Source organism: Coturnix japonica, chromosome 2 (genome assembly GCF_054131305.1).
Source record: "Coturnix japonica strain WE chromosome 2, WE-NBRP24, whole genome shotgun sequence".
Lineage (NCBI taxonomy): Eukaryota > Metazoa > Chordata > Aves > Galliformes > Phasianidae > Coturnix > Coturnix japonica.
The window spans coordinates 126,420,954-126,436,399 of record NC_140664.1 but is presented as its reverse complement, the minus strand read 5'-3'; the positions used below and the strand labels follow the sequence as shown (position 1 = coordinate 126,436,399).

The 15,446-nt window shown below is 39.4% G+C and overlaps 1 protein-coding gene across 6 annotated transcripts in view; it reads right to left on the bottom strand.

The window, feature by feature from the left end:
- Positions 1 to 15,446, bottom strand: part of ZEB1 (zinc finger E-box binding homeobox 1) — a 97,311-nt gene that overhangs the window by 20,272 nt on the left and 61,593 nt on the right. The gene's annotated exons all lie outside the window — the stretch shown is intronic.

Below are 15,446 nucleotides of genomic sequence, written 5' to 3'. Positions count from 1 at the left end.
AGAAGTGCTGTACATTTCCTTTAAGAACATTATAGTCCACACTATGAAATACTTGGTAGGAGCACTAAATGGGTACAACAAGGAGGCAGCACTCAGAAGTGCTAAAGTGCTCCTGCTAAAGTGCTCTTGCAGATACATCCAGAGCACACTGGAGGCTCAGCAGTACAGACATGAACGTGAAAATCTCTGTGGTGACTTAGGAAACATTTCCATCTCTTTGCCATAAAAAGGCAATAGGACTCTGCAACCCCTGCCTACAGGCACTGTCAGCACACCATACAGACTCAGTGTCTGATGTGAACCCAGTTCATCAATGTAGATAAATAGGAGACTCAACTCCAGCTCTTCTGAAGTTATTCTTCTTTCTTTTTTTCTTCTTTCATAGATACTCTAGTCATTTAAAAATGCATTTAAGCAGGGAAAGTGAGTAACATTATGAATGGGCAAGCTGCTATCTCATTTCCTTCTCATTTGGGAGAAAAATGTCCCATCTCAAATATGCATAAGCATGACTAAAGAGCCTTTTGAATCTAAAATAATCATGTTTCCATATTTTATACATGTAGCGTTATTTGAAAAATGTTGTATGTGCCATAATTCATGGTACCAAGCTATTCTAAAGCAACAAATGCAGATAAAATTGCCTAAATACTAGTATTTGACCCATTTCTATCAATAAATTGATTCTCACTTAATATTCTGCATCAGATTCTCCAAAGTAAAATAGGTGCTGAGGTAACACAGTGTGAAAGGTAAGACATGCATAGATAACCTCACCGCAGCAGAAGAGATTTATGAATTTCTCTGCCTGAAAATTGTTAAATGCAAGTTTTAAAAAGGTCAAGAACAGACCAAAAACACAAGGAGGACACAGGAAAATCTTTTTGCCCTATTGGCAGTGACACTTACACGTAGAGGACTGTGCATATAAAACCCTGACATACAGACTTTTGCCACAGGCCAAGAAGATAAATAACAGTTGAGATCAAAATTCACACACATGGTATTTCAGTTACGCAGATAACTAATTCTTGAATTATTATTTTTAGATTTCCCTGTTTGGTTTGGGAAATGAAGTAGAACTCCTTATATCAGGTTTAAAGTGCTTTGCAGGGAAGATGAAAAACTAATCACACTGAGGGCACACTGTGACTCTGTGGCCCAGCACTGGCAGGATCCGGACTCCTCGTCTCAAATCGCAACAACCCTACATGTTCTTTTTAGTCCTGCCAGCCAGTGGTGTTCCCAAGGCCTCCAAGCATGCCAGAATTAGAGTCCTCATTATACATTTGGTGCTTTCCTCTGAGGCATACAGCACAAATGCTTTAAAGCCTTTAATTAATTTTGCCGTAGCTGGGTGATGGTGTTTCCGTTTTACAGACAGGAAACTGACTACTTAAAACTGAGAGGATTCTGTCAGCAATTTTGGCGTTAACATGTCAGTCTAAGCCCTTTGGGGTCTCACTTAGCAGAAGGTTTCATGTTCCTATAGCGATTTATTGTCCAAAGCACAGAGGTGCTCAGCCCAGATGCAGTGTGCTCAGAGCCCAGGTAGCTGGGGTGGCACCTGGGAACAGATCACCTCCAGAATACAGGACATTCCCAAACCACTGAACTGCTCCGTGAAAGAGAGAGAATGAAACCCAGCTTCCCAGTGGTGCCTTCAGAGCCTCAGAGAGCCTGCTTCTGACTGCTGCAGCCCTCTACTTCAATTACCGTGCTTTGCAGCAATTAAGGCAAGGGTTCTGGAGACAAGGGCTTCCTTTAATAAACATCCCCGATTCATTCTCCGGGCACCATTCCTCTTGTGAAAAATTTATGTGATCGCATAATTAAAGATCTTATCATTATGCATACATACAAGGGACAAATTAAAACCCTTTGAACAATCTCCATTCTGACATTTTCCAACTTTTTGCAAATGCTTGACTTTCAAAGTCAAGTGTTTGATTTCAAAGAATACGTTAATAGAAATGATGGCTTAAAAACAATTAAACTCTGTAATTTTCTGTATTTTTAGCTAATTGAAATTAAAATCCCATTACGTTGTAGCACAGCGACGCATGCGTGGTATTCCTTCCCTGGAGGACAGAGCGGCTTTACAGAGAGATCCTGACAAACTGGAAGGCTGGGCAGTCACCAACCATGTGGTACTAAACAAGAGCAAGTGTTGGATTCTGCATCTGGGATGGGGCAGCCCTGGACATATGCAGACTGCAGGATGAGACACTGGAGAGCAGCCCCATAGAAAGGAATCTGGGGGCTCTAATGATGGCAAGGTGAATGTGAGCCAGTAGTGTGCCCTGGCAGCCAAATGGCCAACCCATGCTGCCAGCGGGAGAGGGAGGGGTTGTCCTGTTCTGTGGCTTCATCTCAAGCACTGGGTGCAGTTTGGGCAACACGGTATCAAAAGGACATAAAATTATTAGGGAGCATCCAAAGGAGGGCTGCAAAGATGGGGAAAGATCTGGAGTGTAAGATGTGAGGAATGGCTGAGGGCACTTAAATAAATACCAATTATTATATCATTACTACTTCTGTAATAAAGATGAAGCAATCATTAAAAACGCATGAAAAATACATCTTACATATTTTTTTCTTGTTGATTGATTTCTTGCTACGCTATCCTGATTCTTACACCAAAAATAAGTGTCTGTGGTTGAAGCTTGCATTGTTTCTTTTTAATTTTTATTGCAAACAACTGCAAAATGGATTGCAGAAAATGAGCTTTGCTTTCTGTAATTTTAGAGTCCGGAATGCTGGAAACACACCTGATGATGCATCATTCTAATTGAAAAAGAAATGTGTTCAGATGGAATGCTGGTTAAGGTGTTTAAACAAAGAAATGTATTATTTGACTTGTTGCATGTAGCTGTGAAGTCACAATACACATTTGTAGTCAAATTCCAACATGGTACATGAATGGAAAATAATTTTTAGTCCTCTGATTTAAAACCCATGTTCCTAGGAAAATTAAGGAGAAGACCAGCACTGCAGTCATTAAAGATTATAGGACTTGCAGTGATGAAAGCCTATAGGACTCTTTCCATAGCAAGTGCTATACTGGGAGATTCCCCAAAACAGCAGGTATACCTGGCAGTAGGAACCTGGCCACCACTCACCAGATCAGAATTACTAGACAATATAAGGATTAACAGTTAGTTTACTTTACCATTCCCAACGAGAACGACCCAGTTAAGTCAATAACACTCAAATTCTGATATGAATCTATATATCCCAGCAGGAAAAAAACAGATGTGGTAGAATACATACAGGAATAATTTGAAATCAGGTGGCAATGGCACAGGACTGCACTAATGAACAGAAATGAATCCATAATCTCTAATCTGTATTACACAGAAACCAGGAAAGAGAAGGGCCTTGCCATTACAGTTCTTTCTTTGTAGTCACCAGTGTCACTATATAGTGTCAGGGCCAGCATTCTTACTATCTGCCTTTTACATACCTCTTCATGCTTAATCTGAAATCCTACCTGTTTCCATAGCAAAACAAAACAAAACAAACCCTCCAGAACAATAAGTTTTTTGGTATTTGAGAAATAACACAATCAACCTACGTTTTTAGAGGAGTTGGACACATGTAATCAATACACTTAAGCTGCACGGACTCAGTATCTCAGCACTGAAAAGGCTGGAGATCCAGAACAACTTCTGAGTGATTCTGATCTTTTACAAATCCCTATTTCTAAAAAGCTCTTTCAAGTCTAATAATAAATTTTGGGAACTTACTCAAGAGCACTGTTAGAAAAGAAACCTTTGATTCTACAAACGGGAACAGTTCCTGTGCTGTTTGAAGGGCACTCTTGGTTCATGGATTACTGCTCTGATGGCACACAATAATCTCTCAGAGACCACTTATTGTCTACCAGTTCAACTGAAAACCTGCACCTATACATTCTTTTGCTTTAGCCTTAAAAATATTTTAAGCAAAATATACTGCAAAGGCATAAACCTAATAACTTAGCATGCATTATTTTGGGGTACGCTATTAAGTTTATTACTGCTGCTAAATGAAATGCTGTACTTCCATCACTTTGCTGATAAGCTGCCCAGTGTCTTTAGCACAGTTAGATCGTTCTGCTGTCACATTTTTCCAGTCAGTTTAATACACAGATTCAGAATTAATAAGTACCTTGTATGTAATAATACATACAGAACCTTGTTAGCATCAGATGTAGAAACATGTGGAAAAGCTTAAGGAAAGGGAAAGTGTATGTTGATGCCTTTTGATTAATTCTCCACCCATTTACAACAGACACTGTCTTTGGAATTCCTAAATGAGACATCGACTTCATGCCTATCAGCCTCATTTCCTATCATTTTATCTGGATACTTTTAAAATTGATAGAAATGTTTGCTTGCACAATATTCTGAGGCAAGCAGCTCCATAGCTGTGTGTGCTTCCTTGCACAGCCCTTCCTTCTGCAAGTTCTTGTCTATTTGTTCCTTATAGAGAAAGCTGTTCATCATTTCTGTGCCTCTCTCTGGACCTTCTCCTGTTTTGCTGCATCCTTGTTCACAAGGGGACAGATGACTGCACGCAGTATTCAGGCTGCAGATGCAAATAGGAACAGCAGGAGAACAATATGCTGTCTTCTTCTTTATCCCTTGTCCAATGATGTAAGTCAAATGCTAGGACAGTGAACCCCACAGCACGCTCTACTTACTTTGTTTTATCTACCTAGACTTTTTTTCCTGCCATACAACCAGTTGGTTATTTAGAAACATTGCCACTACCTTCCAAACAAGTACAGGATCCTTTTGATGGAATTATTCACTACTTCCCAGCCCTGCCCCAGCCTCCCTTGGGCAGCAGGGAGACTTCCTGCACCACTAGGACAAGTGCTGGAGTAGCAGAGAACAGCAGGAGCTGCACAAAACATCACCTGCACACCTCACGCAGCAGTAAAAATATTTTAAAATGAGATCTCGTTATGTGGAAAGTGTGAGGAAAACGTATTACACTTTTAATTAAATCACTTAAGGAAAAGTACCAAAAAAACCCCAAACAAACAAACAAACAAACAAACAAAAAACCCCACAAAAAAACCCCCAGATTAGATTCTTAAGTAATCAACTTTAAATTTAATTTGAAAACCTATTTGCAATTTTCAGGAAAGTCATTCTGCTTTTAAAAGCAGTATGTGAGCTATAGCTGTGGAGAACAGAACGGTATGTTATGTTATATATAAAGGGTGACTCACTGCTTATTTATATACATACACACATGTGAGCTGCCCGCACAGGAAAAAGGGAACTGGCTTCAGTTCCTTCCTCTGCCTGCAGGGATCAAACTTACATCTCCCACATGTGTTTACATAAATACATGAATATTTATACAAACGTAGGACTAAATATTTACACCTTCTAAGCACAATCCTGATAATTTTGTTTAACTAATACAAATCTGCTTCAAGACTCTTTTACGCTGCATAAGTGAATGCCAATTCCCACTCAAATGCAGCCTGACACCCAATTTGAGTGCATGTTCTGACAGAATAAAAACCATAAAATCCAGTGCCTGTGGTACATAAATCACGCCAAGACACATGTACTGAGTGATTTGGCCTTTGGTCAGTTCAAGGGAAGATTAACACAGACACTTTGCAAAGGGACCACATATTGCCATGTGCTCTACTGAGCACTACTACGGGCTCTAGAAAGGAGGCTGGGTGGCTGGGTTGTGCCTACCCAACACATGGTAGTCAATGGTGCGAATACAAATTTTCTGCTTGCCAATTTTAAATTGCGGATTTCAAATCAGACAACATTTAAACTTACAAATCCAAAGTTACGCGTTCAGTTTCTTTATTGACCTGGTATAACCTGGACAAAGCCTGATGCCGTGAGTACGGACAGTTCTGCAGCACCATGCGAATGACATGAACTGTACTTGGAGTAAATCTGGCAACATATTCCAGCCCCGGCGATTACATTTTTACTGCTCGTCTTTGTGAATCATTGGTCAGATGTAGGGTTTCCTCAGTCCGTAGGCACAATTACATCAGGGCAGTTCGGTATCACACTGCTCAGAAGCCCAGCAGCAGCTGAAGTTTGTCACAGCAAGGTGGATGAATGCCAGGAGCAGTGACCAGGCAGTGCCAACGCCCTGCTTTGCCCATAGCTAACATGAGCCCTGGGCACAAATATTCCCTATATCCCCAGCTATTCAGTTACATACTTCAGGCATTAGATTCTACTCTTTTGTCATTTCTGGGATGCTGAGCTCAACGCTGAATCAGGAAAAGGATCTGAGAAGGGGTCCCACTGACTGCAAAGGCTTTGTAGGAATCTCTGCTGGTTCCGCAGGCCAGGGCAGCAAGGCTGCACCCATGTGAGCAGACAGGGAGGGGGAATGCAGACACAAATAGATGGTGAATTTGTTTCCATGTGGTCTCTCAACAAAACTAGCTCTCCTCTGGTCTTGAGCAGACTATTAGTGGCTGCAATGCACTTAAGAGTGCTCCCAAACCAAAGCACAGTGAGGACAATAAGTGATGTGAACTAAGACCCTGAAGGGTGTGCACCTGCAGCCAGACATCTCTAGAAGGGACACATAGTTCTGTCTGCAGAGGCTCCAGGATAAAAATTTCAATGACTCATCCTTTATAAGATCAATAAATGAAACCAGCACCAAAATCTATACCACCTGTAGAGGGGAGGGACCTCTTAGGACATCCGTGTTTCTCCTCTCTACTACAAGCAGCCAGGCCTTCACAGTTTAATTATTGAAGGGATCAAGCATGTTCTCAACAGACCCAACAGGACATGACAGCACTGAAAGATGTTTGTGGCCCTTCCACATACCACCACAGCCAAGAGTCTGTGGTGCCAAGTGCCAGCCACGACCAGCAACAACATTATAGTGAAGATGAAGGTGGATGAGGACACGTAACAAGTTCTATGAATTGAAGCCTGTCCTCAAAAATTGTCTAGATCTGTGGTGCCAATGCACAGCCTTACAGGAAAGCTGTAACACAGCTGGCAACGAACCTCTGGGAACCAGAAGGACGACGGCACAGACGACACGGGTGCTACAAATTCATGTAAATTCTGCATGCAAATAGGAAAATTCTCAGTAGCAGCATAATATGAATAATGGTATTATTACAAGGTGCTTATGGGTTTGGAAATAGTAGAAAAGGTCACAAAAGAAAAAATTAACATTCAGAAACAAAAAGGTACACGAGAAAATTAACAGTATCCTTTGCCTGTTACCTCCATTGTATAACCCAAGGCTGGAGAGGTTTCCACAAATGGGAATTGAAATCCGTATTATTCCATGTCAACTCCTGCTGTCAGGAAGTTTCACAGAAGCTTAAGGAAAGTTTAATGCTTTAAATCATAGAATCACTCCATCAAAAGAATAAAATATCAATCATTCCATGATGCTATGAGTCTAATACTTTAAGCAGTCACAAAAACTTAGAGAATAGCAATAATCAGATTATTCCTCCTCCTCCCTCCCAGCATTTTATTTTTTCAATCTACGGGAGATAAAACACAGCACCCAATAATTTCAGTGCAACTTCAGACATTCAGCAGGACTGCCTTGGTTCCTTTCTTTCACTCTCACCTCCTCCGTTCACCCCAGGTAAGTTCACCTTTACATTTCCAGTGCTGGTTTCATAGACCACTGCTTTACTTGGCAGACTGGAAAGAAGAATCCCCCCATCTGCCTGCTGTCTCTCCCAACTGGGTACAGCATACGGCCTCGATGCTATACAGCCCCAGAGGCAACTGAGCATGGCGATCACTGAAGCTCAGCACATACAGATGTACAGATGTATCTGGGAAGCCTTTCTCTTTTAGTGCCTCCAATGACTGAAAAAGCGTAACGGTGAACTATAAGGAGAAAAGGCTGAGAGAAAGAAATATTTCAGAGTTATTCTGCTTTTATTCTGCTTTTTACTCTTTACTAAGTTGAAGATGCACAAAAAAAACCTATCTCATCATTAACAGGCACTCAGCACTCATCTGGGAGAATGTGGTCAATGATAAGAATTGATATGACAGCAGCAAAGCGGAGAGACTCATTGTTAGAGATGCATAGGTGTAAACAAGGCACATTCTATAGTAGCATGCATACACATTAACAACAAGTTCCTTCCTATTGACCATGGCACTAAAGAAGTGTCGTATCTTATTTCTGTCCATAGCTGTAGCAAAAAATGGAATAAACCTGCGATACATCTGCTTTAGATTTATCCTCATTAAGACCAAGTCTGAATCACATTTTGATAATTACCTTCATCCACACTCAAAAGCTGCATTTCTTTTAATATGGAGCAGCTGGCCCATTCATGAAAACTCAGGTTAGTATAAATTATCAGTTGTAAACTCATTCCCTGATGCCAACTCAACCGCTGTATGAAATAACTCCACTCCTGTGGAACATCTGTACAAGTATCACTTACAGAACATCCATCCATGCTTGAGTTGGTCTGAAACAATTGGCATTAATTTGGGTATCATTGGTCATCTTCAGAAGACACGTCTGAAGAAAAGTATTATTTTGAAAGTACTGGTGGTTGTATATAACACCATAGGCCTATATGCAGTAGATGCTTGTTTTACAGATACTAAAAATACCGTAACAGAGGTTTATAAAGCTTTGAAATCCTCTTAGATGTGACAAGAAAAAATGAAACTGCCAGTGACACGTTTTATATACAAGAATAGTCCATTACAACAATTCTCTGAAGCACCCACAGTTTTATGACTTTCATAACATGCTGTTAGTAAAGTCTTCAACATTGGCACAACCAAATACATGGTGGAGATATCACCATAATGATTCACACATCTTAGGAAGCTCTGACATTCCTCTTTACCCCCTCACAAATTTCTAAGTCAGCAACAAATGATGCAACTTTGAACTGATGTTGCATGAATATAATCTGAATTTAATATTATACTAAAAAATACAGAAATAATTATTTCATTTCCTTTTACAATGGACTTCCTTAATCTCGAGCTCAAATTAATTTGCCACACACAGAATGCTCAGCTATTTACACTGACCCAACAATCAGTTGAAATACACCAATGTTCAGGTATTTCCCCTGGCTCGAACGTGCTCCTTATGGCAAAAGGGAAGGAAATTTCCCTTTTTTCTTTCAAATTTTCTTCTAAGTTGACAAGCCTCATTTTGGCTTTGCTCTGATTTCACACGATAACAGATAAGAATTTTTAGTGGTGTACTGGATTTCAGTTTCCATAATATAGGTCCTGACTTCTGGATTCAGAAAGACTAAACTGTCGAGTCCGTATGTTACACAACACGTTTCTAATTTACTTTTTCTGAAATCAAAGAACACAAAGAGATGTAGGATAACAAAAACATTGAAGAACACAGTTTTTTAGTACAGATAATTTGGGTGATCTGGTCTGCTTCATATAATGTTGCATCCTGAATAATCTGAGCTTAACATGCATACTAATAAATGACATACACATAACATTTTGTATTTATACTCATAGCTAATCCACCAAAACATCAATAGTATAAAATTACTGTCTAGGAGTGCTATGACAAATTCCAAGTTTCTCTAATGTTTAATTGTATCCTCATTTTACAGTACTCATTTTTACCTTACAAATTTTTCACGTTACTGATTCTCATTTTTTTTCGGAAATATTAAATCACATACAATTTACATCATTTATTTGTGTGAAGTGGAAAATAAAACACTACAACTTTGGCTTGTTCATTTTGCAAGATAATGAGCAGATATCATTCCCAGAAACCTACTGCAATGTAAGAAAATGAATAAAGAGACAGTCAAAAAATATGTGAAGGATTTACAGTATTTTACTAGATTTCAAGGACAGACATTCCCTGGTGTTCTATTTAAACAGATGGATACATGACACGATGAAAGGTCTCATTTATCCTGTTTGAATGGAACAGCACAAAGCTTAAGGAAAGGCTTAATACTCCAAAGACGTGTGTCATAAGGAAAATATACCTTCCTAAAACGACAATGGGAAATTACGTTAGGGAATTTTCACACATTTAAATAAAACTATGTATATTTAAACACATCAGAATGAAACCTAATGGATATTTCTGACGTTACAGTAAGGAAAGAAAAATGTCTTGCTATACTAAGCTCTGAACTTCAAAGGGCTGTGACTGCAGCCCACAGCACACTTTAGTGAGATCTTCATATTCTTTGAAGATCAAATAACTTCTAATCCTGATTCCAAAGGCAGCATTTTTAACTTTCAAAAGCTGTAATCCGGATTTGCTGTTACATTCCTGTACACAGATTGTTCACATATACCTACTGAGTCTACCAGCAAAGGCAATTATATATAGACCTTCGGATGTTCAGATGAACTTGAAAAACTAGCTCTCCAGCTCCCATCCTGAAGTATAACCCTCATCTGGTTAAAATGAGTTAAAGTAGCTCATGAACATAGATAACACCACATTTCAACACAAGTCAGGCTTGCAAAGATTTGAAGAGAGAATGGGGCGAACTCTCAAAGTTGCACACCATGCTGACTCAGCAAGAGTGCATCTGCTCCCCATCAGAGCCTTGATGAAATACTGCAAGGATGAGTAGGAGAATATACCAGATCCTCTGGTTGGAATTCAGATGCACAAATGTACCCTGACACAACAAAATACTGAATTTATCCTGTAGGCTAAATTAATAAAAAACATACCATTCAATTCTCAATAGATTAATTATTTAGATGAACTGGCAAACCGGCTCTTCAGTTAGTCATCTTAATGAATGGCAGCTAAGATCCTAACGCTAAACCTGTATGAAATGCTCTTAATGAAGCCTTATAGTATGCAACTACACGACACACTGAATTTCCAAGAAAGCAGGTACTTATATTTGATCAGGATCAACACATAGCATAGAAACACTTGTGAAAAGTTTCTAAAAAATCAATAAGTTACAAAAGAGACCAGCAAATGAAGATGATTTAAAATACCAGTGCATGAGGGACAACAGCAAGATTTTAACTATAATACTGGAATTTATCATACAGCAGGTATGTCCCATGACTTTCTAATCGTGATGAATAATTGTATTCAGTTTAGGCCAACACTTCCAAATCCTCACTGTCTTCAAGGGAAGAAACTAGATATTTGGAGACTTTAATTTAAAAGAGCTTATCTGCTTCATTTGACACTGAAATTCATATGTAAGGTGAATTAACAGTAATAAAGAAGAATCTAACAAGGGATCACCTAAGGGTAGCTTAAATAAAGAGACTGGTTTCCCAAAAAAGCGAAGAAAAATCCAAACCTGTATTTATTCACATAAATGATTAGACATGTGTTATAGGCATTCTTGAAAGTAATCCTGTCAGCCTTTTGTAAGTGAATGGAAAAGACAGGAAGGGAGTTAGCAGATGAACCTGACTTCAGATGAATACCAAAACCAGAAAGAGGCACTTGTTAGACACCAAAAGACAGAGAGTTTCTCTTTGGGAATGCTACTGCAGAAACAGCTGAGGACGAATAAGCCCCAAAAGAAGTGCTGCCAGACAAATGACAGTGTCTTTTTCTTTCAGAGGCAAACGATCATCCATCTTTCCATACATGGTGCTATTTTATTGAAGTGCTTGCTGAGGATGTATGAGACAACACCACCAAGTAATCTACTTCAAAAAGAAGCTGAGCCTTCCTTCCCCTTCTTTAGAAGGATGAAAATATGTTATACGATGTTCTCTTGGGTTGATTCCCTCATCTTACCTCTTCTTGGCTCTTACACCGTGAAAACAGAACATGCAAACAAACTGTGCAGAGTTGGATTGAGTTATGAAGAGACAGAGCTTCTAAAAACGGAGAAAGCCTTTCAAACATCTCATTAATTGTCTTTATTGTTTCATAGGCAGTCTTTTAAAATCTTCCCAAGAGCTAATTGATTAAAATTGCAAGTCAGAGAGATACCGAAGATAGCAAAGGCATGGTGTTACCTGCAGCTACTCTAGAATACAAAAAACTTTGATTTTATATACACCATTTTTATGGAATAATTTAATTTTTAAGAATCTTTTCTGCTCTATCAGATCAGTCCAACTGCAATTCATTCACATGCCACAAAAGGAAATAACAGTGATAACAAAGCATTGTAACCTAATTATTCAATTCATGAATGTTAATAACAGACAGCTGTCTGTTGGTATCTCAGATATTAAACATCTCTCGGCCTTCGAGCCCTTATTTTCTAAGGGAAAAAGTGCACTGAAACATGGTATTTAAAAGTATGAAGCATTAGACTGGGATCAGACTGACACCTGGAACTTCTGAAACAGGAGAAATACTTTTTCCAACCACTAATTTTATTTTTTTTTTCCAAGAAGATACAAAACCCATTCGGAAGATTTACCTATTATTCTGTTTTTCCTAAAAATACTTGATACATCCTCATGTTTACAAGTGTAACTAGGATGACCATGAGCTAAACCGATCAGGACTGGGAAGGGATTAAGTCATCCCATGACTTCCTCTCAAGGGGATTCCCAGTTTTTGAAAGCCACAATTTTACTACTGCAAAGGAGGTGCTGGGAATTGTACTGAGGGCAGTCACACAACAAAAGGCTTTGGAGAAGTCACTGAATAGAAAATCAATAAACTCATGAAAGACAAACAGCCAAAATAATGGTGGAAGGATGGGAAAATCCACAACTATGCAAAGTAGCCAGACAGAAGTAACACTTCTGTAAAAGGTAGAAGGGAAAAAGATCACTTTCCACCATGATGGGGATGGCACAGAAAGAGACCATGTCTCCAAGCCACCCTAACCTCCCTTCACAGCTGAAGGCTGGGCACTCATTGCAGACAGCACAGATCATTGCCTCGTATGTGTCTCACGAACCAGCTGACAATACTTTGATAAATACCAGAAATAACCAAATATATCCACACTGCTCCTCAGATCTGAGGCCAGATGAACAACTTTACTCAGCTCCCAGGCTGCTGAGAAGGAGAAATTCCAGGATCGACGTTGGTGGTGAAAGACACTGAGTAGAAGTTGGAGACATCTGTTGTGGGCTGGGAAAGCTCTTGGGTTTTTAAAGTCTAACGTGAGACATGTGAGGTGAAATAAATACTCCCTCTTAAAAATACGAGTTAGTACATTCACCCCTGTATTCAGAACATCAATCTTATTACTGAATGACATATTAGTTCTTTTTGGAGGACAAGGAACGCCATGAGATAAAGGGCAAAAAATTAAGAACAGACCCCCAAGGCTTCATATTACAGTGTAAGCACAACGTGACACTCTTCAGCGCAAAAGCGAAAATTAACTTTGTTGTAGCAGCTAAATTCAGACCAATTAGTAACCACTGCACTCTAATAGGAAGCAACTGGTTTGGGCACGGCAGGTAATCACTGTACTCCGGAAAGCAACAGCTGTAAAAGGTACTGTAACAATACATCATCTGGCTCGCTTATGAGGTCTGCTGATTAACAAACTCAAGGCCACACAAGTATTCAGCAAGGAAAGAAAAAAAAAAAAAAGTAAGAGGGAGTGGGGTGGATAATTAAACTTTTCCAACCTCAGCATTACTGCGCCGTGCAGAGAAACACATGTGAGTGTTCCCTGCGCTGGCTCCACTCCAGGCTTCTCCTCTGCCTTATTGCTGCCTCGTGCCACCACTCCCATCAGCTTAAATCCATTAGCAGCTGCAAAAGAAACCAAACTTTCTCAACACAAATGTCATTTTATACTATCTGTGATTGGGAGTTTGAACGACAGGTGATGACTGAGATCTTAAGGCATTTTTATGGCAATAAACCATATACAAAGTAATACAAATGAAATATAAAGCACATTAGTGCTTAGGAATAAATTCCAAAGTTCCAGACTTAAATTAAGTCCCGTACATTTTGCAAAGCCACATACTCACTTCTTCATGCCACACTGCAGATTCCTTTTTCCCAGAGAATTAACTCCCAGCTGCTGGGCTGCCTGCAGTGGGCAAGGAGACCTGCTCTGGAATGCAACGATCCTTGCAGGTGCAGGGTTTCAAGGAAACTGAGTGCAGTGCTATCACCAACCAGACCAGAGAAAGGACGTACCTTCATAATCCCAGCACAGCCAGAGAACGGCACCCCTACTCTGCAAACAGCACAAACTAGTTCTAAAGAGAGATAGTGAAGATCATTTTTAGAATGTATTTAGTTAAAAAACACCTGGATGCCGAGCAGTCTACTAAATCAGTGTGCAATATCTGTACTGTCTCATTTTAGACTCATGCGGTAAAACCTGTGAAATGATGTGCCTTCTCTTACAGGGACACACCTGTATGACAGCATTTTATTCATAGCCACTTGCTCTATTAAGGAGTTTTAATGGTTTACCAGAATTTACAAATTCCTTCCATAATTCTACTGGGATTTGACCACTAAGAATGACAGCTCAGAAATATCGGTAACTTCCTCAGTAATAAGCAAATGTGAAAATATAGAATGAGATGAATTTCTGCACCATTTTGAATAAACAGTTCTGATGTGTCTAGTAAGATCTGAGTATGTTCAGGTCACTGATAAAGAAATACTGCTGCGAAGAAAAATGAGTAGCAATTTTTTGGTTGAAGAAATCCAAAGTGCACATGAAAGCCCTTGCAAAGTACTGCCATAACCTCTCCAAAATCATTTTCAATTTCTTAGGTTTATGCTGTTTCTAGGGTGTCTACAGACACACAAGGAACAACGTATTCTTCTAAGTCAAGAAACAAGGGTGAACAGGGGCTTTAATTACCTCTTACCTTCGGAATGAGTTCACTAGGTCAAATGAGACACCAGCAATAGCAGTATAAGCTGTACAGTTATTTGTGCTTATCAGCTGCATGGATAAATACTCAGTATTATCTGGTGATCAGCCTTACCTACAAGCTTATTGATTTCCATTCATGTTGCTAACAAAAGCCCACATAACTTAAGCACGATTTGCAACCAAATAAATCACAGTCCTATTTTCCTTGAATTTTACTTTTGAATAGCAGAGAGAAAGCACCTGATGTCCTTTCTGCAGACATTTAGGATGCTGATCTAAGATCAAAAGCATCAGAGACCAGACTAAGCAGTACTGCGCTCATCAGAAAGACAGATGTCTGAATGCTTGGTCAAATTCCTTTAGAGCATCTACTTTTGTTAAGGAAGAACAACAGCTAATTTTTCCAAGTAAAAACATTGAGTTTTGTTTTCAGTCTTATTTTAACGATATACCACAGAGAGATCATTAGATGCAGGTAAGCAATTAATTAACCATATGTAGTTAAAGAAATGAAGCCAGATTTTTTTTTAATAATAAAAATGTCAGCCGCATATACCTGCTCTAAGCACTTGTCAAAATGCAGCCTCCCCTTAGAAAAATGAGGTACAACTGAGCAGCAGAAACGTTCTAGCAGTGGTTTAGCAAACAAGGAGCTGTCAACTTCCAATAAGCT